Source organism: Oryx dammah, unplaced genomic scaffold, assembly GCF_014754425.2.
Source record: "Oryx dammah isolate SB20612 unplaced genomic scaffold, SCBI_Odam_1.1 HiC_scaffold_15, whole genome shotgun sequence".
In the NCBI taxonomy this organism is placed as follows: domain Eukaryota; kingdom Metazoa; phylum Chordata; class Mammalia; order Artiodactyla; family Bovidae; genus Oryx; species Oryx dammah.
Window position 1 is genome coordinate 26,494,679 of NW_024070199.1, and position 7,459 is coordinate 26,502,137.

The following is a 7,459-nucleotide window of genomic DNA, read 5'->3' on the forward strand; positions in this document are numbered from 1 at the left end:
TTATAGGCCATCTCTGTGCAGAGGATCAGGTTTAGGTTAAAAATTTAAGCTCTTCTCTGGTCTTTTTGAGCCTGTATCATTCCATATACATATATAGAGATCTTCTCGTTACTCTGTATATGCTTCTTACTTTACAAAAGTCCTAGTCCAAGAAGAAGAACAGAATGGGAGGAGAAAATGGTACAGGCCTTTAAATTCCCTGGAAGTCACTTCAACTGGATCAGGAGGGGATTATAGCCAGGGTGGGGAGACACACCAACAGTGATTGCTCCTCCTGTGTCTGCAGGTCTGGTTTAGAAGCAACAATCAGTAATCACAGTATAGACACTGGATTTTGGAGGGGAAATGTTCTACTATCTGACCTTCGATTCCATTAGCTTTGTAGAAGCCTCTCCCGGACATGTGCATGCCTGACATCCATGGAAAATATTTATATTAACCCTTGACACATCATATTGAGGCTTTTCTAGGTTGCATTTTTGTCTTAAAAAATTAAAAATGCAACATATTTTCCAGTATACACAGTGCAAAAATATGTGTATCCACCAAGTACTTCTTTCAAGATGTCATTAAACTGCCAGTTGCACTTTGAGGTTGAGTAATTTAAAATCTGTATGGAAGTAGCACATGAAGCTCCACAAAAAAAAAAAAAAAACTGTCAAAAATCAAATAACTTAAGCTGATAGCCTATTCAGAGAAACACTGTGAGCTCAATAATATTTCTAGGGCCTTATTGAAAGGAGAGCAGAGTCATAGGTAGGGGCTTTGAAATCCATCAATTTACTCTCTAAATTTCTTCTTCCTAACTTGAATTTCAAATACTCTTAACTTTTTATCACCTGTAGCTGCCCTCTTTCTCCCTGGTTCCAAATGTGGCCACATCTTTTTCACCATCATTTCCCAATTCCCTGCTACTTTACAGTCATGTACGTTATAACTTTATCAAAGGTTTATACACTGTGAAATACATACACAGTCCAGCATCGAAGAATACAATATCAGAATAAAATCTGTCTCCTAAGCCTTATGACACTTCCCACACAGTGACCTCTTATTTCCTGGCCATGTGTCTTGTAGAGGTCCATCTTCATGATGTGATTCTGGACTCCTTTCTTTACCACGTCCTGTTTTCTTAAAAAAAAAAAAAATTCAAACACCTGAAATTCAATTTTCTTAATTTTAGACACACACAAGATGCTCTCCTATTTGTGTCCATCATTTCATCAATGTGAGTGCTAAGTCATTTAGTTGTGTCTGACTTTGCGACCCTATGGACTATAGCCTTCCAGGCTCCTCTGTCCATGGGATTCTCCAGGTAAGAACACCGAAGTGGGTTGCCGTGCCCTCCTCCCCGGGATCATCCAGTCCCAGAGATCAAACCCACATCTCTTACGTCTCCTGCATTGGCAGGCAGTTTCCTCATCATAGGGCCACCTGGGAAAACCCATCTCACAAAAACACTCTTCCAAAAACCTTCGTTTTCCACCCAAAGAAAACCATGAAACGCTTTGCCTAAATAAGCAAACAAACAACAAAAAAGCAGCACGCACCATGAGATAAATTCATACATCCCCTGGAATAAACAACAGTTAAGCTTCAGATTAAAAATATTTTCTCATTAATGATCATACTGAAACAAATAGAATAGAATGAAGTAGATGTAAGTAGACTACACAAATAGCAGACTTGGAATTAGAAGGCTAACTGTTTAGTCTAGATTTTTTTCTTTATGAACCTGTGGCAATTAATCACTAGCCACTCGGAGTTTCATTTTATTTTCAATGAAAAAATATATTTAGATGATCTGTCATTTGCTGAGTTCATTGTACAAAGGTAAAGAGAACACTCTGGCCCAAAGAAGTTTGATGTAAAATACTTACCAGATACAAAATAAATTACAGTCAAAGCCTTTATGGAAACTTAAATCTCTGACATTTAAAGGAGACATAGTCTTCCAGGTCAGAGAATGGAAAGATGGATGTAGAAACAGAATATCTGATGCATGCTCCTAACAGCAGGTGGCAGATAAGCACAACTCCAGTGAAACAATATTACTTTAGTCTTATCTAGCTGATTTTCATCATTGGTCTGTCATATGACACCTCTCGAATTTGAGAGGTATCTCGAATTTGATCACTTGGGGACCATTTTCCTTTTCAGTAAAAACTGAAAGTGTGAAATGACAATAAAAATAACAGAGATACTACATTTTTAATTTAACATTACTAGTAAGAAAGAAAACTGCAGCAGATCTCATGCAAATGATTAGGGGAAAAGAAGTACCAGACATAAAAACCAGAAATAAATTATTGAGGGAAGACTCAAATATTCCTTAATTCATGTTTTTTAAAAAGGAGAGAAATAAGATTTAACTATAAATATTTAAATAAACACACAGAATCTCCTTGTCCTATAACTACATGCACAGACAGATAATGTTTCTGATCAAAACTTCACCATCCTCAGGGTTTTTCTCAGAGCAAGTTTAACATCTTTGTTCCTTAAGCTGTAAATTAAGGGGTTCATCATGGGAACCACACTGGTGTAAAAGACAGAAGAGACTTTTCCCTTATTCATGGGCATAGAAGATGGCTTGAGGTACACAAATGCACTTGATTCAAAGAACAAAGAAACAGCAAAGATGTGGGAACTATAGGTGCTAAAGGCTTTAAACCTGCCCTCTGTGGACTTGATGTGAAGGATGTTGGAGAGAATGAGGCCATAAGAGACAGGATGGTGAGACTGCACACAATGATGTTGATTCCTGACACGATGATAATTTCCAGCTCAAGGATGCAGGTACTTGTGCAGGAGAGCTGGAGCAGAGGGCAGGTGTCACACAGATAACGGTCAATAGTGTTTGCATCACAGAAGGCCAGACTCAGCACGTATCCAGTGTGAACCATGGCACCAGAAAATGCCATCAAGTAGGAATCAAGCATAAGGCTGGAACACACTTTAGGGGACATGGCAATGTTACACAACAGTGGGTTACAGATGGTCACATAGTCATCATAGGCCATTGATGTCAACACATAGCATTCAGAAATACCAAAAAGTGAAGAAATAAAGCTGGGTCATGCATCCCATGTAGGAGATAATCTTCTTTGATATGATGTTGATCAGCATTTTAGGTGTAAAAACAGAAGAATAACAGAGATCTATGAAGGACAAATTAAAGAGGAAAAAGAACATAGGGATGTGCAGGTGTGAATTCAGCCCAATTAGGATGATCAAGCTCAAATTTCCCATCACAGTGACCATATCCATTACTAGAAACAGGAAAAACAGGGGGGTTGAACTGATTGGTCTGTTAATCCCACTAAAATGAACTGAGTCATGAAAGAGTCATTCCCTGAAGCCATTCTTCTCTAAAGGAATCTGTGAAAACAGGGGAGAAGGCTTACATAGAGGAAAAGGAGTATTTCTCACATATCCTCACATAAAGTGATGTATGCGCTGGGATAGCCCAAACTGGACTCATAGAATTTACTTACCATTACTATGGAAATGAGTGGCATAAATTTCCCTTATAAATGCTTTACAAACTAAGTAGTAAAAAGCATCAAAATTTAGCCTTTTATCCAAAAAGATAATGGTGACTCAGGGGTAAAGATTCAGCCTGCAATGCAGGAGACACAGGAGAGGCAGGTTTGAGCCACTGGTCAGGAAGATTCCCTGGAGAAGGGAATGGCAACCCACTCCAGTATTCTTGCCCGGAGAATCCTATGGACAGAGGAGTCTGGCAGGCTACTGTCCATAGGGCTGCAAAAAGTTGGAAACAACTGAGCAACTGAACAACGGACAAGAAGTGTGAACCAGGACAGTTTTCCTTCTCTCATCTCACCATTATTTCATTCACTTGGACCCTCTCCTCACCTCTCCTCTTCTTTTGGCAGCAACGCCAAAAGCCTGGTTTTTCCCTCTAGTGTACATAAGACTATACACGGTAGGAACCAAGAATATTGCTTTCAATTTATTTATTTTTTTAAAGGCAAGAGAAACTAAAGTCTAGGACAATTATGCTGTTCCATATCAGTTCAGTCGCTCAGTTACGTCTGACTCTTTGCAACCCCATGGACTGCAGCATGCCAAGCCTCCCTGTCCATCACCAACTCCCGGAGCCTACTGAAACTCATGTCCATGGAGTTGGTGAGGCCAACCAACCATCTCATCCTCTGTCATCCCCTTCTACTCCCACCTTCAATCTTTCCCAGCATCAGGGTCTTTTCCAATGAATCAGTTCTTCACATCAGGTGTCCAAAGTATTGAAGTTTCAGCTTCAACCTCAGTCCTTCCATATATCACAGAGTAAAGGCTTAAAAGTAGAAGAAAGAGAGTTCCATCCATGCAGAAGGAACTTACTAAGAAACTACATCTCCTGTGTCTGTGAATGATTCTAAACATTCCCTGCTCTTCCCTCAAAAAGATTTCTCTGCAAGATTCAGTTGAATCTCTGGACCGCACAAATAGGAACTGAACTGTCATATCTTAGGTTTTAAGTCTCCATCTCAAACAAGGAAAACACAAATATAAATGGAATTCAGAAACTTACCCTCTTAAGGCAGAATATCCCAGGGCTTTTTTCTTGTTTTACTCTATGGTCCTGGAAGGGCAATTTCAGATTCTGAGGATTTGGTTCATTGATTCAAAGAAAATGAAATCTGTGACCAATTTTTTACATGCCCTAGAATTCTTTCAGAATTAGAGATCACAATTTTGATTATGATTTTCAGTCTTATCAAGCAGCAAAAAAAAAAAAAAAGGTCACTATTATTATCACTTTGGCCACATAGGAAGTCAGTTCAGTTCAGTTCAGTTCAGTCATTCAGTCGTGTCTGACTCCTTGCGACCCCATGGACAACAGCACGCCAGGCTTCCCTGTCCATCACCAACTCCCAGAGCTTACTCAAACTCATATCCAACGAATTGGTGATGCCATCCAACCAGCTCATCCTCTGTTGTCCCCTTCTCCTCCCACCTTCAATCTTTCACAGCATCACGGTCTTTGATAATGAATCAGTTCTTTACTTCAGATAGCCAAAGTATTGAAGTTTCAGCTTCAGCATCAGTCCTTCCAATGAATATTCCAGACTGATTTCCTTTAGGATGGACTGGTTGGATCTTCTTGCAGTCCAAGGGACTCTCAAGAGTCTTCTCCAACACCACAGTTCAAAAGCATCAATCCTTCACCACTCAGCTTTCTTTAGAGTCCAGCTCTCACATCCATACATGACTATGGGAAAAACCATAGATTTGACTAGATGGACCTCTGTTGGCAAAGTATTGTCTTTGCTTTTTAATATGCTGTCTAGGTTATCATAGCTTTTCCTCTAAGAAGCAAGTCTCTTTTGATTTCATGGCTGCAGTCACCATCTACAGTGATTTTGGAGCCCAAAAAAATAAAGTCTGTCACTGTTTCCATTGTTCCCCCATCTATTTGCCATGGAGTGATGGGACCAGATGCCATGATCTTAGTTTTCTGAATGTTGAGCTTTAAGCCAACATTTTCATTCTCAATTTTCACTTTCATCAACAGGCTCTTTAGTTCTTCTTCTCTTTATGCCATAAATGTGGTGTCATCTGCATATCTGAGGATATTGAAGTCACAGAGGATTTAATGTGAGTGTAATGATATAGTACACTCCAATATAGATATGGCAACTTGTTCCGTCTATTCCGCAAGGAACAGTTTCTATGTGTAATAGGGAACTAAGGGGAGTTTCTTATAGACTCAATACTTTACTCAAGTTTTCCCTTTGCTGTAGGGATTGTTCATCCTCCAAGGAACAGCCAAATTTAATGACCATTTCCCATCAGCAAGATGGCAGAAGAGCAAGCCCTACAATCTCCTTCCCTGCATGGACACACTGATTCAAACAATTTATGTACAGATTCCCTCTGTAAAAAATCCAAAACTTAGTTAAAAGGATCCTGCACACACTTCAAGCATGACACAAGTCATGTTGAAGCTGTTAAGAAAATTCAAGGTACATCTTGCCATGTACCTATGGTGATCCAAAACCATGTGATTGAGACAAAATTCCCCAGTTCCTAGATTCTCCCTGGGGAGAGAAAGAGATGCACAATATATCCAAAGCTCCAAATTTTCTAGGAGCCATCCAGAACACTGGCCTCTGTATAGTCTGTGTGAGAAAGCTGAAGGGATATGGTATATGGCATAATTTAGATGCCTGAGGTGAGAGAGAAGAGAGACAGCAGTTTGAGTTGCTGCTGCTGCTGCTGCTGCTGCTGCTGCTGCTGCTGCTGCTAAGTCACTTCTGTCAAGTCTGACTCTGTGCAATCCCAGAGACAGCAGCCCATCAGGCTCCCCTGTCCCTGGGATTCTCCAGGCAAGAACATTGGAGTGGGTTGTCATTTCCTTCTCCAACGCATGAAAGTGAAAAGTGAAAGTGAAGTCACTCAGTCCTGTCCAACTCTTCACAACCCCATGGACTTCAGCCTACCAAGCTCCTCAGCCCGTGGGATTCTCCAGGCAAGAGTACTGGACTTGGTTACCATTGCCTTCTCCAGTTTGAGCTAAAATTCACATAGCTAGTATAGAAAATAGTTTTCTTATAGCTTCTCTTTGATAAAGGAAAAGGTACACTGTTCAACCGATGACCCAGCTGATCTGAGAGCTGCCAGAGGAAATGACTAATCTCCTGTGTTAAGGATCTATGGGATCCTGACATTCTCCAGAGGCCTGGAGCTACTAAAAACAAAGAAGCAGGTTATACTGTCACAAGATTGAGAGGTCTGCTTTCCCTAGCCAAGTCTATTGAGAGGGTCAGATCCTTTACAAGGCTCACTTCAGTTCAGTTCACTCGCTCAGTCGTGTACGACTCCTGTGACTCCATGAACCATAACATGCCAGGCCTCCCTGTCCATCACCAACTTCCGGAGTTTACCCAAACTCATGTCCACTGAGTCAGTGATGCCATACAACAATCTCATCCTCTGACGTCCCCTCTCCTCCTCCCCTCAATATTTCCCAGCATCAGGGTCTTTTCAAATGAGTCTGCTCTTTGCATCAGGTGGCCAAAGTATTGCAGTTTCAGCTTCATCATCAGTCCTTCAGATGAACACCCAAGACTGATCTCCTTTAGGATGGACTGGTTGGATTTCCTTGCAGTCCAAGGAACTCTCAAGAGTCTTCTCCAACACCACAGTTCAAAAGCATCAATTCTTTGGTGCTCAGCTTTCTTCACAGTCCAACTCTCACATCCATACATGACCACTGGAAAAAACATAGCCTTGACTAGATGGACCTTAGTCGGCAAAGTAGTGTCCCTGCTTTTGAATATGCTATCTAGGTTGGTCATAACTTTTCTTCCAAGGAGGAAGCGTCCTTTAATTTCATGGCTGCAATCACCTTCTGCTGTGATTTTGGAGCCCCCCAAAATAAAGTCAGCCACTGTTTCCACTGTTTCTCCATATATTTGCCGTGAAGTGATGG

At 40.8% G+C, this 7,459-nt stretch overlaps 1 pseudogene; it reads right to left on the reverse strand.

The window, feature by feature from the left end:
- Nucleotides 1-2,445: 2,445 nt before the first annotated feature.
- On the reverse strand, nucleotides 2,446-3,365 carry LOC120874382 (annotated as a pseudogene).
- Nucleotides 3,366-7,459: the final 4,094 nt, after the last annotated feature.